Source organism: Bombyx mori, chromosome 13 (assembly GCF_030269925.1).
Source record: "Bombyx mori chromosome 13, ASM3026992v2".
NCBI lineage: Eukaryota > Metazoa > Arthropoda > Insecta > Lepidoptera > Bombycidae > Bombyx > Bombyx mori.
The window spans coordinates 4,234,263-4,259,955 of record NC_085119.1 but is presented as its reverse complement, the minus strand read 5'-3'; the positions used below and the strand labels follow the sequence as shown (position 1 = coordinate 4,259,955).

Here is a 25,693-nt window from a genome sequence, read left to right as displayed (position 1 = left end):
AAAGTTGTTTATAATTAACAATAGTAGGTAGTCTAATATGCGTTTAAGATTCGTGAATTTAAAAATAATTTCAATATCAAGATTTTCGATGGAAAAATATTGCGATTAGTAACTCCTTATGATATACATTGATAATTATCAATATGTAGGGGAAGTATAACAAAATAAATGAAAAACAAGCTATTATTATAATTACTTAACTGTTTGTAAGCAAAATATTTTGTGACAGTCATATGAAAACTTAAATCTGTAGATCGATTTAAGAATATATTGTAGGTACTTCTAAAATATTCATTAAAGTTAGTCAAATTTTGAGGTCTATGTCTCAAGCGTGTGTCCATGTAACAGTAAAGAAACCCGATAAACGGAAAATACCAGAAAATGCAATACAAGATAAATATATCTCGTCTGCTTATTTATCGAAACAATAAAAAGTCAGATAGTTAAGAATTCTCGTTTAGAAACAATTTATATTTCATCAAAATACGCCTGAAATTGGAATATTAAATTGTACAACAGGTTTATAAAGTAATTTCATTCATGAATTTTAATATACATTAAAATGTATGCAGAAAATAGAATAGAAAAAATATATAAATATTCCAATTAGTGTTTTACGAGGTTATCTTAATTTAACAGAACCAGCAATTTGGTATAACCTTTGTTTTAATAGTAAGGCCTTCGATGCTTAAATTTTGTGACAAACTCTTATTTGGTCATAGGAATGCATAATTACTGGTGGTAGGACCTCTTGTGAGTCCGCACGGGTAGGTACCACCGCCCTGCTTATTTCTGCCGTGAAGCAGTAATGCGTTTCGGTTTGAACGGTAGGGCAGCCGTTGTAACTATACTGAGACCTTAGAACTTATATCTCAAGGTTGGTGGCGCATTTACGTTGTAGATGTTTATGAGCTCCAGTAACCACTTCACACCAGGCGGGAAACGAGGTAGTAGTCCATCTGCTGTAAAGTATAATAGTAAGTGGTATTTTTTTTAATGGTTAGATCGGTGGGCGAGCTCACAGCCCACATGGTGTTAAGCGGTTAAGTGATAGTGCTGGCTAAGTCGATAGACATCAACAACGTAAATGCCAACGTAAAACCCACTTTGAGACTTTATTTCTAAGTTATACAGAATAACGACTTCCCTTTTTACCATTCGCTGGTAGCCTTAGGGACTATTCTAGCTTCTCGCTTAGAAAATAGCATATACTTAAACTTGGAGTTTGACCTAAATAAGAGAGGAGTGCAGGTAAATTCGACTAATTCCAAACGTTAAGAAACTGAACACAATACAAACAAGTGAATGCTTAAGTGAACGTATCTAATTTAGGATCCGATTCGCTTCAGGCAGTAAAGGTAATGTTACACAAAGTTATATTACAATTTTCTTTTTTTTTTTCGTTTAGTTACGTCGAATGTTACAGTTCTTCTTTTATTTCGAGTCGAAATCATCAGATCATTCAAAGTCTGGCTTCGAATTTTATATAATATATTGAACGTGCCTTTATTACTAATATTACCTATTAATCACAGAAAACAAAGTAGATGCGTTAATAGTTTTAAACTCGCCGAGTGATTAGTTCAGATTTATTGAAATCTGAAAGAAATCAAAATTTGAGGGACCAATTACTGCCTACATAAATATGTATAGGATAGCTACTACATAATGTTATTTTATTATATTTATATTATATTTTATTATTATCTATACTAATTTATAAATCAACAGTGGTTTTTACGAATGTTCTGTTATAACTACTGAACCATGCATCCGATTGACTTGAAACTTGATATCCATGCAGAAAATACATGTACTTAATGGTTAGGCTTATATTTATATGAGCGTTGGACTCCCTAATGATAATGACAGTAAATAATAATGTTAATTTTAAATGCCCAGCGAAGCGGGCGAGTACGGCTAGTTTATTATAATAGCAAACCAACTTTTTATCTATAGCATTGACGAATATATCATGTTTATTAAAATTTAAGAAAAATAAGCAGACTTGAACACATTTATAAGTAATTTTTTGTAGCCATTTGTTTGACAGGTCCTAAGTGACGTTCTTGTCTTGATTTACATTCACTCTATAATTTTTGGAAACTATCCCGCATCTTTCCACCTTAAGATACTTTTGTTGATATTTCGTTTAAGCACTTTGTTTGAAACCACTCGGTCATCGTTTTCGTCGAACCCGTTGTTTGCGACGAATGGCTCGACGAGTAAATTAACCCTCAGACACAGCCCACTGAGTTTCTCGCCGGATCTTCTCAGTGGGTCGCGTTTCCGATCCGGTGGTAGATTCTGCAAAGCACGGCTCTTGCTAGGGTGCGTGTTAGCAACGTCATCAGGCTTGAGCCCCGTGAGCTCACCTACTAGTTACCGCGACGCTGATATAGCCACTCAAGGCTATCAGATTAGGTAGAAAAAAAAATTTGAAACCACGTGTCCGAGGTAGATGACCTTTTTCTGCGTCACCAGGTAGGTGACCTTGCATTACTAGATTTTCCGGATATGGAGTTTCCCGTTTCAACAGTTAGTTGTAAATTGTTAGTACTGTTTGATTAACTAAAATAAGGTCAAATGGTGTCATAAATTCAATGGATTATAACACGCATTTTCGTTTTGAGATTAATTTAGCTTTGTTGTATACGGCAGTGCTATCGATCGTGATTCCGATCTGTTAGAAGATTCAGCGAAGCACTGCTCTTGCTAGACCAGATTTTAGCAAAGTCTCCCAGGCCCCGTGAGCTAGTCTACACATTCGTTGAAGCTAGTATAACCCTTCAAGTTTACTAGCTTTCGGTAGGCAATAATATATTAAATAATCTATTTCAGTATCAGGTTTCCGAAACCTACATTTATTCACGACATTATGGTCGTCACTCGTCTTCATCCTTCGATCATCCATCTTCATCCATTCATCGACTTGGGCCTCCAGGTCGAAGTCTCAGTTCCACTGAGTAATGACAAAGCAGCTCTTTAGTTCGCAGCAGGTGAGGCTTTCAGTATTAGGTCGACACTAACACCGATAAAAATGAGTTCGTACTCACGTAATAATAATCACGGGTTGTCGTGCAATTTTACAGGGGTACCGAATGAAGCTCCCTACTTGCTCTGGTAGGGGTGACTAGGTGCTGGTGTGTCTCTACTAAGATATAATATTGGTGTGGTTTTGGTGAGTCTTGGTGATTGTTTTGACATGGCTTAGAGGCAGCTTCCCTCAGCTCTCTTTTTTCTTTAATAAGAAATTCTTTTTTCCTACTATCTAATTCTTCTAAACTTAAAACTAAACTAATAAACTACTAACTAGGCGTCCTGTATCATGCCCTTCCTGCATTCTGGGAAATGCAGCAACGGTTATTAATCTAAAGTGCTCGCAATACGCCAAACCACCATATTATATTAGACGTATTTATTTTGTTATCAACCGTTTGGAAATGTTTTTAATACGTCACTAAGAACTCTCGAAGGTACCCTGTAGAAGAAGCCTTTAGCAATTAACGCTATTTCCTACATTTACTTAGTAAAACTTTTCGGACCTTCCGTAGGTAGCGCGATGAGAATATTTATGTCCCTCGAGTTAATTTATTTGCTGACCACGTAAATCGGGTAGTTTTAGTGGAACGTAAAAGATTACTTAGTAAGGGAAGTGTTTAGTCATATATCATATAACAACTAACCACTTTACCTAGATGAGTGAGTAAATGAAAACAGTTTTTGTTAAATTCCATAAATATGTTCTTTTTTGGCGTATTCACAACATGTTCTTATGTTGCTATCGATATTAAAGGTTTGATGACGTGATTTACAATATTAAGCCTGTTTGAAATTTTGTCTATAGACAAATATTTGATTGATTTGTTTAAGGGGATATGTAGAAGGTGTCGTTATGGGTATATCAAGCTGGAACGTGGTCTCTATTATCAACAACATAGAACTCGTTAAAATGTAAAAAAAATCTAACATGTAATTAATAGTTTCATACAAGAAATTAATTGTTTCAACTGTTCGATGACAGCCCTGAATGTATACAACAAAGGTATCATTAGGCCGTTCATTAGCCCGCCAGAACGAGAAGGACAGGAAGGAGAACGAGGAACCCTTTAATTCGTTTCAAGCAATGTGTACTACAAAAAAATGCAACAATATTAATAGGTACATAAGGCTCAAAAACTCTTAACTTCAAACTAATTACGGCAAATGTTACTAAATTTCATCTTTATTGCAAAGACAAAAGAAAAAGTTTTTCATGTGCCGGCACCGGTGCAGTGTTTATGTGTGTGTGTGTGTGTGTGCGTGTGTGTATGTATTTCAATCAGCTGACATCACGTGACGGTTTTTAGTTTTTTTTACTCGATTGGGCCGCCACATAATCGCGTTTGCTGCATTTCATCTGACTTCCGAAAGAAATTCTAAGTAATTAGGATTATTAGAATAATTTTTAAATTAATTAATTTATACTCTTTCGTGCCTTGTTTACGGCCATAAATCTTTGTGAGATAAAAGTGATTCAAGTTATCAGTTATGTAACCTCGACCTACGAGATACAAATTGTTGATCACGTGCCAAAGAGGGCTTAATGAAAGCAATATTACAGAGACATTTGGCAGAGAAAAATGTATTATATGTACACACTAGGTCCGTCCGACCAATGTTGATGCGGTTGTATTGACTGATGCTAGGGCATCTTGTCAGTCCATACGAGTAGGTACCGCCATCGTACCTATTTTTGCCGTAAAGCAGTAATGCCTTTCGGTTTGAAGGCAGAGGGACACCCGTTGTACTATGAAAACGGAGACTTAGAATTTGCCTCAGGGTAGGTGGCGGAATTCACGTTTTTAATGTCTATAGGGTGCAGTAATAAACAAAGATGGGCCGTGAGCTCAAAAAAATATATTGCATATTTTGATATGTGGCCATATTTATTTTCACTTCGAATCATAATAATATTATGATAGCTTATGTAAATCTAAATCTAGGGTTGGCAGAAGAATAGTTTGTTCTTTACCATATTATTCAATGTGCCAATGGTGGTAGGACCTCTTGAGAGTCCGCGCGGGTAGGTACCACCACCCTGCCTATTTCTGCCGTGAAGCATAATGCGTTTCGGTTTGAAGGGTGGGGCAGCCGTTGTAACTATACCTGAGACCTTAGAACTTATGTCTCAAGGTGGGTGGCGCATTTACGTCGAAGATGACTATGGGCTCCAGTAACCACTTAACATCAGGTGGGCTGTGAGCTCGTCCACCCATCTAAGCAATAAAAAAAATTTATAGCGAAACTATTTAGTGGGAAATATTTTCGAATCTATTATTATCCTAATAGAACACTGTCAACAGTTTCCCGCTTGATATAGGATCCTTTGTAGGACATCCGGTATATCTGACAGATAGGAGCTCATGTCGCAACAATATCCACGTTGTTATATATGTATATATTTGCAGATATATCAAAACGAAACGCTTACTTCGCGGAAAAATAGGTAGGATAGTCTTAACAACTGGTAGAGACTGTTTATGTGGTGTCGTCGGTCTAGAATAGTGCGACTCTACCTCTTCTCATCGGTGTCGTAGGGCTCAGCTGTGAACGGTTGGCAGTGTTCTTTGACCTAGCGTATTGCGATCACCAACGCATCAAAATGTAATACGGTTCTTTCCCTATGAATTTATTTTTGGATTCAACTGTTCCTCCATCGTAGCGTATTTGGAACTGGGCTTTAGATGGGCTTAAGTTCTGCTACGAAGATAGCTCATCTATACTAATATTATAAAGAGGAAAGATTTGTTTGTTTGTTTGTATTGAATAGGCTCCGAAACTACTGAACCGATTTAAAAAATTCTTTCACTGTTGGAAAGCTACGCTATCTCCAGGTGACATAGGCTATGTTTATTATATTAAAAAAAAAAATAGGGATCCTCACTGAAACTCCAATAATGTAACCCAATGTGTAAAAAAATTACCTAAAATTCTTTACATCGCATGCGCTACTTCCCAGGCGAAGCCGGGGCGGGCCGCTAGTATCTTATAAATAACTAAATAACTGGGAACGAATTACGCATGGTCATCCGGCCCCAATATAGGATTCCCTGTGCTATGGGTACCAGAGACTGACGTACATACTTATATACATTTAAATATATACATATATAAATAATAAACACCCAGACGAAGAGCAAGCAAGCCTGTTCATCACACGAATGTTTGTCCGTTGCGGGAATCGAACCCACGACCCTCGGCGCAACAGTCAGGGCCGCTAACTACCGCACCACCGAGTCAGTCAACAGTCAGTCTTATTTAAAGAAATAAATAAATAAATATAAATATTTACTAACAATCACGCCACGTTAACTGGTCCCGTGATAAGTTCGTAAAGAACTTGTGTTACAGGTACCAGATAACGGAAATAAATGTAAGATTTTTATAATACACGTACATATATTTAATATACATCCATAGCCCTGGAAACTACATATTTATCATACAAATATCTTCCCTTGGCGGGATTCGAACCGGCGACCCCCTTGTGTAGTGACCATGTCACTTACCACTACACCAGACGGCCGTTATTAGTGTTATAGTTATTACGTCAGTTTATCTAATTAATTAGTCATGAAATTAATTAGTTCGTAAGCAATTTTTATTAACACGGGCGACGCCGGTTGCTTTAATCTATTTTCCGGTACATCATCGTAAGCATATATAAAACTTGTCTTGTTTTAGTAAACAAGGTTAACAGTTTTATTGTTTCTTTATACATACGTTGAAATACATTTGTATGCACAGGTTGTGGCATTGTTTGATTACAATGAAATTGGAGCAGTATTAGTTTTTGTTTTTACAGCAATTTTCAAGATAACAGGACTTGTCGTTTTTGTAAAATATATTATGTATATAATCATAAAAATGTGTGTTAATAATCTTGTTTGACTCTCCATAACTCTAAAGGAGTATGGGAGGCTGTAAGCTGTAAACCTTGAAGGCCTTGAAGCTGAATTAGCATAGATTTAGTGAATGATAAATATTGCTCGTTGATATTAGTCATGCGCAGCTTGACTACTGTATTAAATGGAATAGAATCAACTTGTTTTTAAGTTTATCTAAAGAAATAATCAATTTTTTATGTGCGCAATTTGATAATAATAATAACGGACGAGTCACACAAGGTCATGATGACAGTAAAATTTATTACAATCTTTACAATAAGTTTTTTGACAGTCACACTATGTCCATTGTCAAGATCAAAATTCAAATTCAATAATCAGCGTTTCCCTATGTACTTCGCTTCTTAACTTAAAGCTTTTTGGAAGCCGCTGTAGGCAATGGCTCTGCTCCTGGCATTGCTGACGTCCTTGAGCGGCGGTAACCACTTATCATCAGGTAGGCCGTATGGTCGTCTGCCTGCAAAGGCTATAAAAAAATTTTGGCGCGTTACAGCCTTTCTTATCGTGATCGCCTCAAACTAAGCACGTCATTTCGGATCCTCCTCCCCCACTGTTAGTGATATTAGGCATTCCAATCACCAGTCACCATCCTCGTCGAACTCATCGGATGGTACGAAAGGGTTGCGATTTCGATCCAGCGGTAGATTCAGCGCACTCTAAGGTTAAGTCCCGTGAGTTCACCTACATATTCGGTGAAGCTAGTACAAACCCTTGAGATTAGTAGTTGAAGGTAGGCAGCGGCTTGGCTCGGTAGGCAGTGGCTTGGTTCTGCCCATAGCATTGCTGAAGTCCATGGGCGACGATAACCACTCACCATCAGGTGGGCCGTATGCTCGTCTGTCTACAAGCCAATAACAAAAAAGGTAGGCAAAAAGAAGGATATCTTTCTTAGAAAATATTTTTTAGTCTTAGAAGACACACAAAGATTAAGCATCATACAATCCTGTTAAAGCAGTATGCCGATCTAGAAATTATTAAAGGACGGTTGTTTTAATCTATACTTATATATAAATCTACAGTGTTTTTTACGGATGTTCCATTATAACTACTGAACTGTGCATTCGATTGACTTGATACTTGGTATCCATACAGAAAATACATGTACTTTATGGATAGGCAGGCTATTATTTATACGAGTGTTGGACTACCTAATAATAATGACAATAAATAATATGTTAATTTTAAATGCCCAGCGAAGCGGGCGAGTACGGATAGTAGTTATTATTTTCAAGTGTATACCTTTAAGTATATGTCCTTAAATGGATTTTTCAAAATTCTAATTATTTTCGGAGATACAGTGGGTTTTGTAACGCGGCATCTAAGCCGGCCGAGTTGAGCGAATCACACAATAAACGGCAGATGTTGCCGGACGACTTCTTTCCAGGAATTCTTTTGTTCTCGACATGAACCTTTATACATTTATTCTTTATATCTTTATTCGGAAATTATTAAATAAGCATTAAATATTATTATCTGAGCTATTCTACTGGAAATGTTTCTCAAGCTTCAAACGCGTTTTTCTTGAAACTACTATTATTGAAGTGGTTGTCATGATATTTCAGGTTTTACTCCAACGATTCCTTTGAAATTTGGTGGAAATTTTCTTTGGATATGTATATCTCTCTATCGAGTCTGTCGAAGATTTTACAAAATTTCAAGTTTTAGTTCTTTTAAAAAGTTCGAAACGGTCAAAAAAAGGGGAAAAACACATTCTTTTTTTTCAAGTTGACGCCATTTTGTGAATGTTTTTTTGACTGTGGTCAATTCGATAGCGACATGCTTAATGATTGATGATTTCTCTAATTTTTTAGTTTGAGATCACTCCAAGGGCAATCACTTCAATTAGGGTGCACCGTTTATTTGTTTTCACCCACCTCACCGGCCTTTTTTCCGGTCCCCACGCCTCCCTAGGCGCTCCCTAGGGTACCGCGCACGTGGTGTTTGGGACAGGTCCGCGTTTGCGAACCGCGGACCCAAGGATGTTTTTAGCACCCTACCCACTAAACGACTCCCCTGCCCTCTTCGCCCAACCGTCCGATCCCCTCCGAGGTCAGAACCCGGAGGAGGTAAGGGGGTTACGCCGGTGAACATTTCAACCAGCTAACGCAGTTCACCCCAAGGACGCCTAGTCGATGGAGCCTTCGAGGCGAATCCGAAGGCTCTGAAAAACGTAATTCGATAATTTTTTTTATTATTTTTTTTATATTCTCGTAATGTTAATAAACATCATCACATCACATGGAAAAGTGTATGGACAAAATGTTTTTAATTAAATTCTCTTAATTTGAACAATGCCTAAATTTAGGCTTTTAGACTCAAAACAGCTATAAATATTTTTCAAATAAAACAAAGCTTTCTCATATCATCCTTGCGTATTATTTCAAACATATAAATCTTTCAATCTAACTTATTGGTAGCATAATTGAAGTAACGTAATTGTATAACATCATTTTAGTATTCAAGCGGCAAGAATAAAACAAAAAAAATCCCCAAAATTTTATTTCAAAATTGTTGCATGAATATGTTCGCCATAATATTGATGCAAGAATATGTTTTGTATTCTAAATGTTTGCATGAATACGTTTTGAAACTCGATAGGTTACCTAGTATAGATAACAATAACATAACTAAGTACTTCAACTGGAGTGCTCCAGTGCTCTACTAATGCCAGTCTGAACAAACAAACAGTAGTTGCTACCGTCTATTTTCTATATACATAAAAATTTAAATTTTCTATTTGTCTATAATTTTGCTATATTAAAATTTTGGTATTGGCGCTCCAGGAAAAGCTTGTCATAGTTCTGTCAAAGGTAAAGATAAGTGAAGCATGAGTAGATCCAAAACATATTTGTATTCCATACATTAGGGAATAATAGAGTATGCATGCCAATCTATACAAATAAATAAAATTGAAGTGTCTGTTTGTAATAATAAAATAACCAGTGTTTACTAAATGAGTATGTGTACGTAGTACATATACCAAATAAAATTTTTAAAAATTTTTGACTGTTTGTTCAGGCTAAACTCTGGAGCGGCTGGACCGATTTTGACGGGACTTTCACTGATAGGTAGCTGATGATAAAAGGAGTACCTTAGGCTTCTTTTCTTAGACTAGCTTCACCTTCAAGCTAGTATTTAATGAACAATAAATTTTATTTTACATTTAACCATCGTCTTCTCTATTAATGATCCAAGAGTGAATGCAATTTCTTGATGGTCTCCTGGCAATACCGGATTTCAGCAGCGTCTGAACCACGTTCGATACGGCCCTTAACGTCGATGACATTTCGAACTACCTGTGAGTCTCTGGGGAATTGTGAGATCTTCGTATCTATCTAGTTTGTATTCGTATATACAGCAATGGTAAGTGAATTATTTAATTTTGTAATTATTTATAGGCTTCATGTGATCTACTCGGCTTTTATCAGTTTTAAAGATGGACATACATTCAACCATATATTCAAACATACCTACCGTGACCAACGCGTTAATTCGTCACGTTTTTTTCAAGTCCGAATTTCGAACAAATGTTCAGCAAAATACCGGTCCTTGTAATTTATCGTTTTCAGTTTCCGAAGCCTATCGCACCGGCGTCAGCATGGGAATAATCAATTCCGAAAAATATTCATTGGAATCTTTCGGGAAAGATGAAAGGGATATCTTCAGAGACATTTACAAAGAGTACAGGTCTTTGAACGGCAGCGAACCGATTAATTACCATGATTGGCTTGTTATGAACAACTTCGGGATCCTGTCTGATACTCAGGAGTCGCTGTTCCAAAGGAAAATCAGCAAGCGCAGCACGGTGGATAACAAGAGGGAGTTCATTAACACGGTCAAGAAAGGAGACGTCTTGATTACGGGTAGAGGTGTAGGGGGATTGATTGGGCATGCCGCGATTATGACATCGGATTACTGGGTTTTAGAAATGCCCGGCGGAGATGGTTGGGAGCTTGGCATACCGGACAACAATAGACAGGTGCCGAAAGACCAATGGTTCGATATGCACGCCTCGGATTGGACAACCGTTTACCGTTGTACAGACGCTGAGGCGGCAGTCATGGCTGCGCGTTGGGCCGACCGTACATACTACAATCCTTCAGGCGGGGAGAAGAAGGTGAAGCATATTACGTATCAGTTGACCACTGATATTTGGTCAACGAATCCTAGTTACTGTTCGAAACTCGTGATCCAAGCTTATTACTTTGGTACAGGTTCAAAGAGCGTCATAAAAGATTTGTCGTTGATCGGTCGTCTCATAGTTCCTTCTACAATACCGTCGTATTTCTTAAGGCCATACGGTCTCATTAATAAAGGAAAGTATTAGGATTTTTTTACTGGTGGTAGGACCTCTTGTGAGTCCGCGCGGGTAGGTACCACCGCCCCGCCTATTTCTGCCGTGAAGCAGTAATGCGTTTCGGTTTGAAGGGTGGGGCAGCCGTTGTGACAATACTGAGATCTTAGAACTTATATCTCAAGGTGGGTGGCGCATTTACGTTGTAGATGTCTATGGGCTCCAGTAACCACTTAACACCAGGTGGGCTCTGAGCTCGTCCACCAATCGAAGCAATAAATAAAAAAAAGTGTTTAGTTAGAGTAAGTAATAACTGTTAACTAAATATGTATAAATATATATATGTATATATTATGTGGTAATTATATTTTATTGTTGAATAATTTTAAGCAATATTTTAAATGTTGATTGAATATACTTTTTGAATATAATTTAATGAGATAGCAAACAGATTTTGTTTATTTACCATTTTTACATGTCTGCTACTGTCTGTCTACACAAAGTCAGAAGATATTGCTATGAGCATAGTTTTTCTTGAAAAAATGCCGTCTACGAACTTCGTAATTTGCATTTAAAAGAGCTTTAATGTGTCTTAATGGTCAAATGTTCAGGGCATTGTTATTCTGCACTGATTTATTTCACTTCAACTAGTATATTGTGCGCGAAAATTAGATGATGAAGTAGATTTTTTGATTTAATAAATATAATTAGGATTTTTAATAAACTAGACGGATGGACGAGCATATATCCCTTAGAAACTTCCAGAAGAACGACATATATTTTGGAGAAATTACCAGTCTATAATAACGTTAAAATGTCACTTTAGTAATATACCGAGCGTGCATCTCTATTTGAGAACCCACCTTGGAAATCATGTCATGCCATTTTCTATTTCCGTTTAAAGATATTTAATTATTAAAGAATAATAAAGAATAATTTTACTGGTGGTAGGACCTCTTGTGAGTCCGCACGGGTAGGTACCACCGCCCCGCCTATTTCTGCCGTGAAGCAGTAATGCGTTTCGGTTTGAAGGGTTGGACAGCCGTTGTGACTATACTGAGACCTTAGAACTATATCTTAAGGTGTGTGGCGCATTTACGTTGTAGATGTCTATGGGATCCAGTAACCACTTAACACCAGGTGGGCTGTGAACTCGTCCACACATCTAAGCAATAAAAAAAAATGTACCTTATTTAGTAAAAAAATTTTTTTATCTTGTATTGTCATCGATCATTGTTCCGTGTTTCAATCAATCCATCTTGGAGTCGTTGGTAATTACGTTGAAAACTTCTAATAAAACATCTTATAAACTATCTATTAGTTGGATTAAAGTTTTTATTTATTTTAAAGACACTTACGATGCTGCATACAGTAAGAACGCATTTACAGTCTTGACACAGAATACGAGGAAGCAAGTAAACATTGGACGCAGGGAATACCCGAGGCAATTGCTCTGACTCAATACTGCAGGCGATAACTTTTATTTTGTCTTTCATAGCGTTTTCAATTTTATTGCAGAGAGAAATTAAGTTTACTTTGTATTGTTTGAGCATTGATGGAAGTTTATAGATAAAAGATTTTCGTATTAATGATTTCTTCGACATCACGATTCAACGATTAATATTTATTAAGTCAGCTCTCACGGAAAGGGTAATGACCTGTACGCTTACAGGGTCTTACTGGTTCGGAAGGCTTAAATTTATAAAAGGGTAATTGAGGGTAATTCGGGTAATTCTTGAATACTTCAGTGATTGATCGCTGTGTAATCCGCCTAACATTGACTATGGCAATGACCTAAAGACCTTCGATCGTCTCTTCAATTTGAACTTTATTGTGTCGATCAAGAAATGAGCACGCGAATGTGTGACGCATTTGAGGCGAATTCTTATTGTTGTATTTGAGTCGACTATTATCAAAGCCGGCAATGTGACTTTTGGACAATTATTGGTAAATCAGAAAAACGAATTATTGACTTTGTATTCCATTGGCAGTCACAAAACTCTTCTGAACGACATCTTAGATAAATAACAGGTTAAGTATTAACCTTTATTTAATGCAGGTTTTGAACCGTATTCTTTGAAGGAGACGACTATATTCAGATCAATCTGTATTGACATATCAATAACATTTTTTTGTCAAAATGCACAGATTGCCACCTTTGATAATAGACGACTCATTTGTTGGTAACAATGTTCAAAAAAGTTACTACACCTATATTCGAGTATAGCGCCTATTGTACAAATGTATCTGCTTGTTGATTGTTTTCTAATGTTAATTGTGATTTGGTGTGCAATAAAGTGTATTCTCTGTCTCTTTCTCTCTGTCTTTCTCTCTCTCTCTCTTATATCAATCACTTGTATTGTAATGGCAGTTGTCCCACACTTTAAGTCTGATTGCATTCATGATTTGTGCCAGATATAGTATCGTGATTTCTAGCCATTATAATACGTCGTAATCATTAAGTCCGTAGCAAAGGTAATAAATATAATACCCCAATGATGTTTTCTCAGTAAAATCGAAAATATTAAAAGCCAAGAGCGACAGTTCAAAGACTGTTTTTCTTAATTTTGAATTTTCTTTGTACCTGGAAAATATATTTGGTACAAACAAAATAATGATTTGTTTAAATAGTTATGTTTGTGTTTTTGATAGTTTTAAAATGTTTCGGTATTGCTATCGTTGCTTGATTAAACAGAGGTCTTAAGTTTTCGTTTTATTTTTGATAAATTAATTTTAATTACCTTTTATTTTTCTAAAAACACTTGAGACGCATAGGTTGATTATAACGTCAATTTAAAATATTAATAAATCATTTATTTCTTACTATTTTAATTTGACATTTAATTAATACTATTTGTCGTTGTTTTGTGATTTAATTGAAATTTAAATTTTCAATAACATTAATGGGAATGTTTAGTTTCTAGTGTATTTTCTAGTGCATTAAACAAGCTTCTGGTTGAAAGCGTTGCAATTTTTCTGTCATTTACCCTATTCAGTACGAATAGGTACGAAGAAATCATGTGTACTGATTTAAAATGTACATATGTCTTTGTACCAAGACTTTCATGTTTTTGCGGGTTCCAGTAACTGAGGTGTGCTGTAAGATATGTGTAACTTTTTTTTTATAATATTGACATTTATAGATTAACTAATAATACGTTTCTAATTTTAAAATATTGAGGTGACAACCCTACTTTGCCAAGCTTATCGATTAAATTTAATTGAATAATGAATTAAATTATGAATTCTGTACATTCTGTACTATATTGCTATACTAATATTGTTGAGCCTGTTCGTTTTTTGTGGAATTAAGCTCCTGGAATTTGGGGGACACTAAATCGTAACTCTGTAATCTTGTCACACAAATTAGCGTTGTAAGCCACGTCTACTGGAAGTAGAATGAGTCCGGTGCAACCGAGATAAATGGGACTCCTGGTTGGCTCTATTAATTAATCCCAAAATATAGTGGGAATTTGCGTATGACGTCAGCCGGTCGCTCACCTCATTCTAATTTAGTGCAACCACAGTGCGGTAGTGGATTAATGCTATGCGGATGGACATAGGTCTTAGGACTTAGGATATATCTATACTTCTATACTAATATTATAAAGAGGAAACATTTGTTTGTTTGTTTGTATTGAATAGGCTCCGAAACTACTGAACCGATTTTGAAAATTCTTTCACTGTTTGGAAGCTACACTATTCCCAAGTCACATAGGCTATAATCTTTTTGAAAAAAATTAGGGAACCTTACTAAAACTCAAATAATGTAACCCAAGGTGTAAAAAAATTACCTAAAATATTCTTTACATCGCGTGCCCTGCGAAAACTATTGATGGTAGGATAAAATAATGTACTACGACTTTGTAGAACACATTATTCTTTACAAAAAACGTTGCGACAGCATATATCTAAGTATAATAGTTATGCCACAATAAGTGTTCTTTTATTTACAAAAATAAAACAACGTCAAATATCGTTGAAATTTTTGTTAAAGACCTGAGCGGAGCCGGAGCGGGCCGCTAGTGAATTATAAACTTACAAAAATGAATGTATCTACGCTGCTAAGAGCTTCGCCTGTCTAACAGATCGTAGGTTCCCGTGAAATATTTAAAGGAGTACAAAAATCATTTTCTTAAAAATAATATTAGATCATCGATACATACTTTTGATTTTTTTTTATCTCCTACTTCGCATACATCAGCTTTGCTCAGCTTGCTCCGCGACTTCAATTTGCTTATTTTATTTAATTAAATTTTATAAGCTGCTTCGTTTTAATAAGCACGATAAGCTCCCTAACTATGTAAATATAAAATGGAATAAGGTAGAGAACTTAAGGGTATATTTAGGATTGATGGACTTAGAAAAAAATCTACCTACATTTTTAATAATAACAACATGTTGGCATTACTATATTATTATATATTTTATATTTAAAAGTAAATATTTATTTCGACATGTGCTCAATACTTTTTTCGATTAAAATCATTATGTAATCATTCTCCAAAATGTTAACAATTTATGCAAATTCTTGATATTATTATTTTGTTCGTTGCTACACTACGTGCTATAAAATGAAAACTGACAGTTATTTCATTTAAATACTAATAGTTGTGATGAAAACAGCATGTACTTATAAAAATACTAGCTGTACCCGGCCGCTTCGCTGGGTATTTAAAATTAACATTATTATTTCTCACCCCCACAAAGATTCTCATCATTAACGCCCCCGCAACAGGTGTAGGGAGTCCAACACTCATATAAATATTAGCTTATCCATTAAGTACATGTATTTTCTACATGGATACCAATCAATCAATCGGTCAATCGATCAATCGGTGCACAGTGCAGTAGTTATAACGGAACATCCGTAAAAACCACTGTAGTTTTATATATTAGTATAGATAGGTATCATCATCCTGCCTATCACTGCCGCTAAGCAATATCACGTTCATGTTTGAAGCTAGAATTTTTTGCATAGGTGGAAGAGAACACAGCTCGCCTGATATGAGTTAGAACATAAGTTGTTTTTTTGTCCCTCTAGGCTGACGAACATACGGCCCACCTGATGGTGAGTAGTTACCGTCGCTCATAGACGTCAGAAATGCAGAGCCAAGCCGCTGCCTACCATTTAATCGTACAAGCCTCGTTGGAAGATTGATATTGATATTGTTCGGAAAACACCTTGGAAGCTCATTCCAAAGCCAGAAGGTACGTGGCAATGAAGATCTCTGGAAATGCAATGTCCTGCAAATGGATGGATGCAGTGGCTCCATGTAGTATGGATGACTGTCTAATTATCTTTGCCCAAAAACCTTGTTAGTATCGTAATCATTTACACAAAGTATATAAAAAGTTTATACAAAAAGTTCCGAAATACAGTCTTGAAGAATAATGCTCACAAAATACCAAAGCCCCACGACATAGTATTTTTATCATATAAAAGATTTTCAACGCACATAGTAGGAGGACATAACCGTCATAAGTATCAATTAAATTTCTCCTTTAATTTCGTCGTAATTTGACATAAACTAGCAGATATTTGGTGATAACCTTATGTTTTTGTTTAAAAGGATGACCTATTATAACTTTGATGTTTTATTCTTATCGATAAAGTATATCTCATTGCTAATTGGTTTTGCGTGATAATTATATATTGATACAGCTCTTCAATTGAGTAAATATAAGTGGATCAGGGACCGCTGAGACCGAGAACGGATTGAATTAACTTAGTATTTATGTTGTTAAATAAACCGGGACCGCAGAACAAAATGTTTCAGTCGAGAGAAATTTCATTAAACAGTTTTGTAAACACGAATGAATTTAAATAATAGCGAATTGTTTATCTGACAATGTAGCCGAGCATGATAGTTTTGAAATAAGGTTTACATACTTATGCTATTTGCTTTATTAAACGGCTACGAAGAAGAGTTTAACAATCCAGGGCGTATGTTTGCTTGTTGAAATTAACGATTCGTCATGCTGGATGTATTTATATCTACGAGTATATATGATGCATGAAGTGACATTACCAAACACTACCATGTATAATTTTACTATTTATAGGTATATACCTATGTATCTAAAATTAAATATTGTATGCATAGAATTTTCCCCGATTTTTTTAACATTACGCGTTCAGTTTGTAAATATTCCAGATGCAGTTTTGAAGTCCGCGACAACGTTTTTTTTGTATTGGAGGTTTACTGATGCCTGAAGATTTTTCCAGTTTCACCAGGACAGGTGGGCAAGCAAAAGCTCAGCCAGGAGAGAAGGGATTTGCTAAGAGGGCAACAATGTATGAATCGATGTAACACTAAGAAACCACCAAACAAACATTGTTCAAGCAGATAGCAAAAAAATTCAAGAAAATTTTCAATCATTACGACATAGACGCTTGGGTTAAAATTTTGCTTGCGCTTGTTTAAAAGCAGTAATTCTTTACGTTCATTTTTCTGTGAAACTAGAATGGTACCGTCGAACAACACACTACTTTCTATTTCGCAAAAATAATCTTATTTTGTGTTTTACTTTAATTTCTTTAGCGGACAAAGTTATATTACTGTAAACTCGAGACAGTTTGTCTCTTCGGACACGGACGACGAACGAACCGGGGAATTACCTACTATTTAATATAATATTTGTATTATGAAACAAAACGTTGTCCATTTAACGTAGTTCGTGAGTAGTTATTAAAAAGCAAAACGAACTCTGTGAATATAGAGATAATCCCGGTCACCGTCCTCATTGAACCCGTCGCTTGCGACGAAGGGCTCGACGAGTGAATTAACCCATAGACTCAGCCCACTCAGTTTCTCCCCGGATCTTCTCAGTGGGTCGCGTTTCCGATCCGGTGGTAGATTCTGCAAAGCACTGCTCTTGCTAGGGCCAGTGTTAGCAACACACCCGGTTTGAGCTCCGTGAGCTCACCTACACGTCAAGGAGAAGTAGATATAGCCTCTTAAGGCTATCAGCATAGGTAGGAAAAAAGAATTAGACAAAACCACAATATGATACATTTTAACTGGTTTATGTTTTGGTTATAATATTTTTGTTGGTTTTCGAGAGTCAAATACATAATTATTTATAATATAGGTATAATAGTCGGCAAACTTCTTGAGCATTTGTCGACGTAGTAGGGGTAAGTTCGCGCATGGTACACTCACGTGCAAAAACAATATTTACTCTGCGTCATAATGCTATTAAATTAATTAATCAACATATTATGTATTTAATATAGGTTAATAATTGTAATAATTTAATCTTGGGGTAAAATAGATATTCCTTCTATTAAGTCAAAACTAGAGCTGTTGCCAGGTCTTGGTTCAGTTGAAGCGAAGCTGGTATTTGTAATTTTTTTTTCGTTATCATAATCTTGACCATCATCATCATCAATGTTTTCATGACCCGAGTCGCTATCATCGTGATGAGTCGACATAGGGCTCATCGGTGTAGTTTACAACTCGGTCGGTTCGGTTTTCTTTTTTGTCTATAATTAATTATTTTTTGAAGATATTCGATTCGTAGTAATCGAATGTAACTTTTTTCAATTACCAGCTTCCGATTACTTTCTGTTTTTTTTCCATCACTCTTCATTCCGAGCCATTAAAATTTATATCTTCTTTAAATTTTTCGAAGCCTTTCTACGATACGGAGTTTCGCTGCTTGTTATGTAGTTATTATGATTACATCTTTTTATTACAGATTGAACGAAACTATCCATTCCGGTAACTTTCTTCTTCCCTGATCTTTTCTTACCCGGAGTCCGAAATACGGCGAGCAAGCCAGAGTCTTTAGCTTCGTTAATAATGCACCTAGCAGTACTCACTGATGTTTTTCTTGCTTCCGAAGTCTGTTTTACTTTTTCCATATCATTCTTCTCCTGTTTTATAATGAAGCAATATACGTCGTACACAAATTTTCTACCCTTTCTTTTGAATACTACGCCATAGTGTATTTTTTATAAAAAATCAACAAACACTCAACATATAGCAATGGCAACAAAGTCAACAAGCAATTATAACAAATAACTTAACGATTAATAACGATAGACTTTTCACTGTACGCAAGCGTACTTTTGGGAGCAAGCGGAACGAGGGCGCGGTGCGGGGCGCAAGGTTCGACTGATCTACCAATAACGCGCTCGATACGATTTCCCCTGCCGTCGCGCCTCACCCTCACCACCAAAGTGATCTAAAATTCGGTTCTGCGCAGTCAAGGTCATTTGCTCACGAAGTTTGCCGGTTACTATACTTTAGCGCTTTAATCTCGTGTTTTTTTTATTGTCATTTACATCGTGTCCACAGGCATTGTAGGTAAAGTATTCGAAGCATTGGAAATTACATAATTATTTAAAGAATTAAATGGACATTTTATTTTAATTGTAATAGTCAGAAATTTACAATTTAAACTACATGTTGTTTATACGTAGGTAAATAAATTTAAATATTTAACTGCGAATACCTAGCGACCTCTGTGAAACGCATCCGTCAACTTTTACGACTTAACCATAAAATTCCCCCACATCTCTAACAGGTACTTGGTCAAAAGAAATGCCCTATTCGACTATAAGGACAAATTGCGCAACGCACTCCCGGGAATGCCTGACTGCCATTACAGGTGGAGCGCCGAATTGTTTGTACGTGTTTATGACGTCACACGTATATTACACGTACACGTGAAAGCGCGCGACTTCTCAGCTTTCAATGGTGATGTTACCCAGCCTGTATTCTTGGTATATACCTATTTTTCTATCATTGAGTGTAGTCTGAGCGTAATTATTTTCTGCTAAAAGGATACACTCTTTACATAATTCATTGTTTAAATACTGATACTAATCAAGTAGTATAAAAGTAGTAGTTGACTTTGAGGGATGATAGGCCTAGTATATCATGCGAAACCAAATCACGAATGAGGAGTTTCGCTGGAAAACCATGGTAAGTGACATAGCCCCAAGGATTGCGAGGTCGAAATGGTCGAAAGTGACCGGGGCACAGAACAGATCTCGAGTGGCGACCGCGACCGGACATAATGTGGGTACACCTCCCACAAGGTGGACAGACGATCTGTTGAGAGACGCGGGAATCCGCTGGATGCATGCAGCGCAGCAGCAGTAGCTCTGGTGAGGCTTGGGAGGGGTCTATTTCCAGCAGTGGACGTCTGTGGGCTGAAAGAAAAAGAAGAAGAAAAAAGAGGTATATTTTCACCTTATTTCGTAAGCTTCCGAGCGTGAGAACCTATAATATTCTCCGATTCATATTGGGTGTCTGGTGTTGGCCTAGCATTTCCGCATCTATTTCCCTGAGTGTCATAAAATACGACTAAGGGATTTATCGGAAAATAGGCATCGTATCTGAGTAAAATACCAACGTATTGCAATCGTCAACTTGCATTTAATATGGTAAGGCGTATTGTAAGCTCGCATGGTTAGGTATCACTGGCCTGACTATTTCTCCAGCGACGCGAATGTTTAAGGTCTGCATTTTAGAATTATTGCATCAGTTTGAAATGACACAGCAAAATATAGTCAACGCCAACAAAATAGGTCCTACCGCATCCATATGCAAGTATAGAAAAAAAAATTGGTTATCTATTTTTAATTCACGCAAGAGTTAAAGCATGATGTGCCACACATATCTCTCATCAACCGAATGATCATGGTTCTATACTCTTCGTATATACGAGTGTTACTGTGTTACTTATAATATTTGCTATGTGTATGTGCATTACTATAGGTATAATTCTCATGTTGTATTTGTTATTTTAGTTATGTGTTATTTGTTCTACACACACTCATCACTTTTTATTATTATTCTCATTATCCTCTCGCAGGTCTGCTGGAAGAGATTTATTAAAGAAATAAGCAGTGCCTTTGTACATAATTTTCCTATTACTCTGTACTATGTCTTGTTTTCTGTGTGTACATAAATAAATAAATAAAATAAATAAACATATCGCTTTAAATAATTCTGGTATTTATGCCGACGTTCTTTTACTCTGTAACAACATGTTGAAGAGAATTACAACGCCTATTGGAAAACGTCCCTTTGAAGTAAAAGTAAATTGCACTACGTGTCTTATACGACTCCATGATCAATAGGATTGAAATTGCTGAGTATTTTTTTGGCTCACTTTGGTATTTGTCAGTATTCTATTGGTTTAACTTCGCCCACATTATTACTATTCTTAGTAGGCGTAATATGGCAGACTATTTCGAACTCCGCTTAGCTACAAGCGGATACAGTATGTAAGTAATATTAACTTTTAAAAGCATAACTGCTGTCTACAACACTTTCTTCTCCTTGTCCTTATCCTACATTATGTAGGTTCGGCGCCACATGAAGACAATAGGCGCGAGTTTTAGGACTAGGGCATGTCTGAAGTCAACCCTTCAAGTGTTTTTCTAATTCCGAGCTAAATGGGAAAATAGCTATATACTTTTTAATTTACTTCAGCCTAAATGTATATGTTTCGAAGTGGTAAGTGGTTTTTAGAAACAATATCCGCTGTGAAGATGCGGGCCACAAAAGGGTTTCTTAGCGCAGGGACGTATCTAGAAAATGCACTGTAGGTATATAGATTTCAGTGGTAGTGGAAATATTGTCTATTGCTAAAATGTTACATGTAGAGTTTGTAAATTATAAGAAAATTAATTAATGCAATATAATTTGTAGTATATTGCAACTACAAAATTAAATAATAGCTGAACAAATTTTTTTTAGCCTAGACAAACAGACGAGCTCAAAGCCGGCTTGGTGTTAAGTGGATACTGGAGGGCATACGTATAACGTAATTGCTAGTGTCAAATGCCCAAAAGCAGATAGAATGGTGAAATACAGATAGATACTGTGCAAACTTTCACCACTACCTATCAGTGCTAACCCTGTCAGCCTAATATGTCCTATGCTATGATTTGGGGTTAGAGAAGATACGAGGCCAACTATAAAAAAAGTGAGTGATTTCCTACGGACATATCGATGTACATATTTAAATAAAGCAAGTATGATATATCCAGCCTTGTTATCAGGGCCGGATTGAAACTTAATGCCGCTCCTGGGCACCGGAAAAAAATCCGCCCCAATACAGGAATTTTACCGAAACCTATAGTTTAGTAATTTTAATTTTGAAAATTAAAATAACTAATTTATTGCAGAAACTTAATCATATTCCAAAAACATAAATAAATATTTGTTTTTTTTTGTAACAATTATAAATTTTGCACTAAGGGTGTCTCATAATTATATTACATAAAAAGAAAAACTAATTAAGTTTCTTTAATTCCAGAAAATAGAAAAATCGATTATTATTTTAAATGTCCAAGGAAATAAATTGATAAAAATCATTTTGATTATTAATTTTTACCAAAGTTCCAAAATTATAATTCACAAATAATGCATGAATTGAATTTGTTGAATTATCAATTAAACAGAAAATTATTAATTAATAGAATTGATTAATTATATTGAGGAATTTCGATAAAACAAAAAAAAAATTACTTTAAAAATTTTGCCGCCTTAAAAAATTTGCCGCCCTGGGAACTTGCCCCGACTGCCCCTAATGTAAATCCACCACTGCTTGTTATCCGAGTTAAAAAAAACTTAATTTATCAGCTTGTTACTGCGTCACTCGTATCCGGGGGAGTGCAGTGCACTTGTTATGTCGTTGTATCGCCCTGAACTTACATATTATATTTGTAGCTCGGATAATTTTATATTCCTGACTCTAATGTTACTTTCTGAAAGTTCATATTTTTCCCCTACCTATTCGCTGGAGGTCAAATTCGAATTCAAAATTCAAAATCATTTATTTCAATTTAGATGTTAGTATAACACACTTGTTGAATGTCAAAATATAAATAACAATGTTAACTCTACCACTAAGTCTAAGGGCTTATTCCAGCTACGCTCTGCCTGGTGGGTGAACTCACGGGGCGCAACCTGAGAGAGTTTACTAATATTGGCCCTAGCAAGGAGTAGTGCTTCGCAGAATCTACCGCCATATCCGAATTATGTTTCGAAGGAACAATTTACATCGTTTGCATATCATCGGATTAGGATGTCCGAGTATGAACGCAGCTCGGTCACGTATTGTCTTTATGTGGGGGTGGAATGTCATTCCTTCCCGAGGGCCTTCATCGAGGGTGACGCCTATTTGGCCTTTTTTAATTTAAATTTTATTTTATTGCTTAGATGGGTGGACCTCTTGTGAGTCCGCACGGGTAGGTACCACCCCCCTGCCTATATCGGCCGTGAAGCAGTAATGCGTTTCGGTTTGAAGGGTCGGGCAGCCGTTGTAACTATACTGAGACCTTAGAACTTATATCTCAAGGTAGGTGGCGCATTTAGATCACGTCCATCGCTTCCTCCAAGCGAACGTGAACCACTCCGCCAGGGCGCAGGATCTCCTCGTCCACACCATGGCGGAGTGGTTCATCGACATCGCGATCGTTGCGGAGCCATACTTCGTACCTCCCGACCGGGAGGATTCCTGGGCCGGAGATGTTGATGGCTCCGTGGCGATCGTGATGCGACAGTCAGCGGCGTTACCCCCCCTTGGAATGGTGGCCAGGGGATCCGGGTACGTCGTAGTTAGGGTCAACGAAACCGTCGTGATCGGGGTGTACTTCTCTCCGAACAGGAGTCTCGCTGAGTTCGAACGGTTCCTGGGTGGGCTCGAGGCGTTGGTTCATCGCTTCGAGTCTCGCCCGGTGATACTGGCGGGGGACCTCAACGCTAAATGTACAGCGTGGGGCTCCCCCCGCACGGACTCGCGCGGCGAGTTCCTGTCGGAGTGGGCTTTCGCGACCGGTCTCTGTCTTCTGAACAGAGGTTCGGTCGCGACCTGCGTGCGGTGGAACGGGGAATCACACGTGGACGTGTCGTTCGCGTCTCCGTCCGCCGCACGCCGGGTCCGTGGCTGGCGTGTTCTCGAGGGGGCGGAGACGCTCTCGGACCATCGGTTTGTCCGATTTGAGCTCTCCGTTTCCACTTCGTTGAATACGCCGGCCGAAGACGCCCGCGGCGAGGAGGAGCTCCCGCGTAGCGCTCCCCGATCATTCCCACGATGGGCACTGAAGCGCCTGAATAAGGTGCTCGCGGTGGAGGCGGCCACAGTGGCCGCGTGGGCGCCGATGCCCGCGCGTCTAGTGGACGTGGAGTCGGAGGCCGATTGGTTCCGGGGTACGATGCGTCGCGTCTGCGATGCTGCGATGCCCCGGGTCAGCGGCCGCGCTCCACGTGGCGGTGCGTATTGGTGGACGCCTGAAATCGCACTCCTCAGAGAGGAGTGCGTGCGGGCACGCCGCCGAAGCGCCCGCCACCGCCGTCGCCGTCTTCGCGGTATGGATTTCGCGGAGGTGGCGGCCCGCTTACATGCCGACTGCCGTGAAAAGCAGGAGGTTCTGCGGCGGGCCATCGGCGAGGCCAAGTCTCAGAGCATGAAGACGCTCCTGGAGACGCTCGATCAGGATCCCTGGGGGCGCCCGTACCAGACGGTACGCAAGAAATTGCGACCGTGGGCGCTCCCGGTGACGGAGCGTCTCCAGCCTCAGCAGCTGCGGGATATTGTCTCCGGGCTATTCCCGCGGATGGAGAGGGACTTTGAGCCCCCCTTCATGGGCGTGCCGCCACGCCTTGACGTGAGCGGTGATGCCCCTGCTGAGGTGGTTCCTCCGAGCATATCGGAGCAGGAGATTCGTGCGGCCGTGTCGAGGATGCGGAGGAAAGACGCGGCCCCCGGCCCTGACGGTGTTCACGGTCGGGTTTGGGATTTGGCCTTCAGTGCCCTTGGGGACCGGCTCGTGCGGCTCTTTGAAGCCTGCCTCGAGTCGGGGCGGTTTCCAAAGCAGTGGAAGACGGGCAGACTTGTTCTGCTAAGGAAGGAGGGACGCCCTGCGGACTCACCTGCGGGGTATCGTCCCATCGTGTTGCTGGATGAAGCGGGAAAACTGCTCGAGCGGGTGGTGGCCGCCCGCATCGTCCAGCACCTGACGGGAGTGGGTCCTGATCTGTCAGCGGAGCAGTTCGGATTCAGGGAGGGCCGCTCGACCATCGACGCGGTGATGCGCGTGCGCGCCCTCTCTGATGAGGCTGTCGGCCGGGGTGGGGTTGCACTGGCGGTGTCCCTGGACATCGCCAATGCGTTCAACACCCTGCCCTGGTCGGTAATCGCGGGGGCGCTGCAGTATCATGGCGTCCCTGCGTATCTCCGTCGGCTAATCGGGTCCTACCTCGAGGATAGGTCGGTCGTGTGCACCGGGCACGGTGGGACGGTGCTCCGCTTCCCCGTTGAGCGCGGTGTTCCACAGGGGTCGGTCCTTGGCCCTCTCTTGTGGAACATCGGCTATGATTGGGTCCTGCGGAGCGCCCTTAGCGCTCCTCTCCCGGGTCTAAGCATAGTTTGCTACGCGGACGACACTTTGGTCGTGGCCCGGGGGAAGGATTTGCGCGAGTCT

General features: G+C 38.5%; 2 protein-coding genes and 1 long non-coding RNA gene across 3 annotated transcripts in view; 1 reads left to right on the top strand and 2 right to left on the bottom strand.

Annotated features, from left to right (window-relative positions):
- The window catches only part of LOC134199939 (uncharacterized protein K02A2.6-like), a 933,609-nt gene that overhangs the window by 186,405 nt on the left and 721,511 nt on the right, over positions 1–25,693 (top strand). The gene's annotated exons all lie outside the window — the stretch shown is intronic.
- The window catches only part of 6tox (antimicrobial protein 6Tox), a 55,370-nt gene that overhangs the window by 13,292 nt on the left and 16,385 nt on the right, over positions 1–25,693 (bottom strand). The gene's annotated exons all lie outside the window — the stretch shown is intronic.
- On the bottom strand, positions 10,516–15,148 carry LOC134199946 (uncharacterized). Its single transcript, XR_009974641.1, has 2 exons — positions 12,184–15,148; positions 10,516–11,284 (listed from the first exon to the last, which is right to left on the bottom strand). It is a non-coding gene; the product is annotated as an uncharacterized LOC134199946 (long non-coding RNA).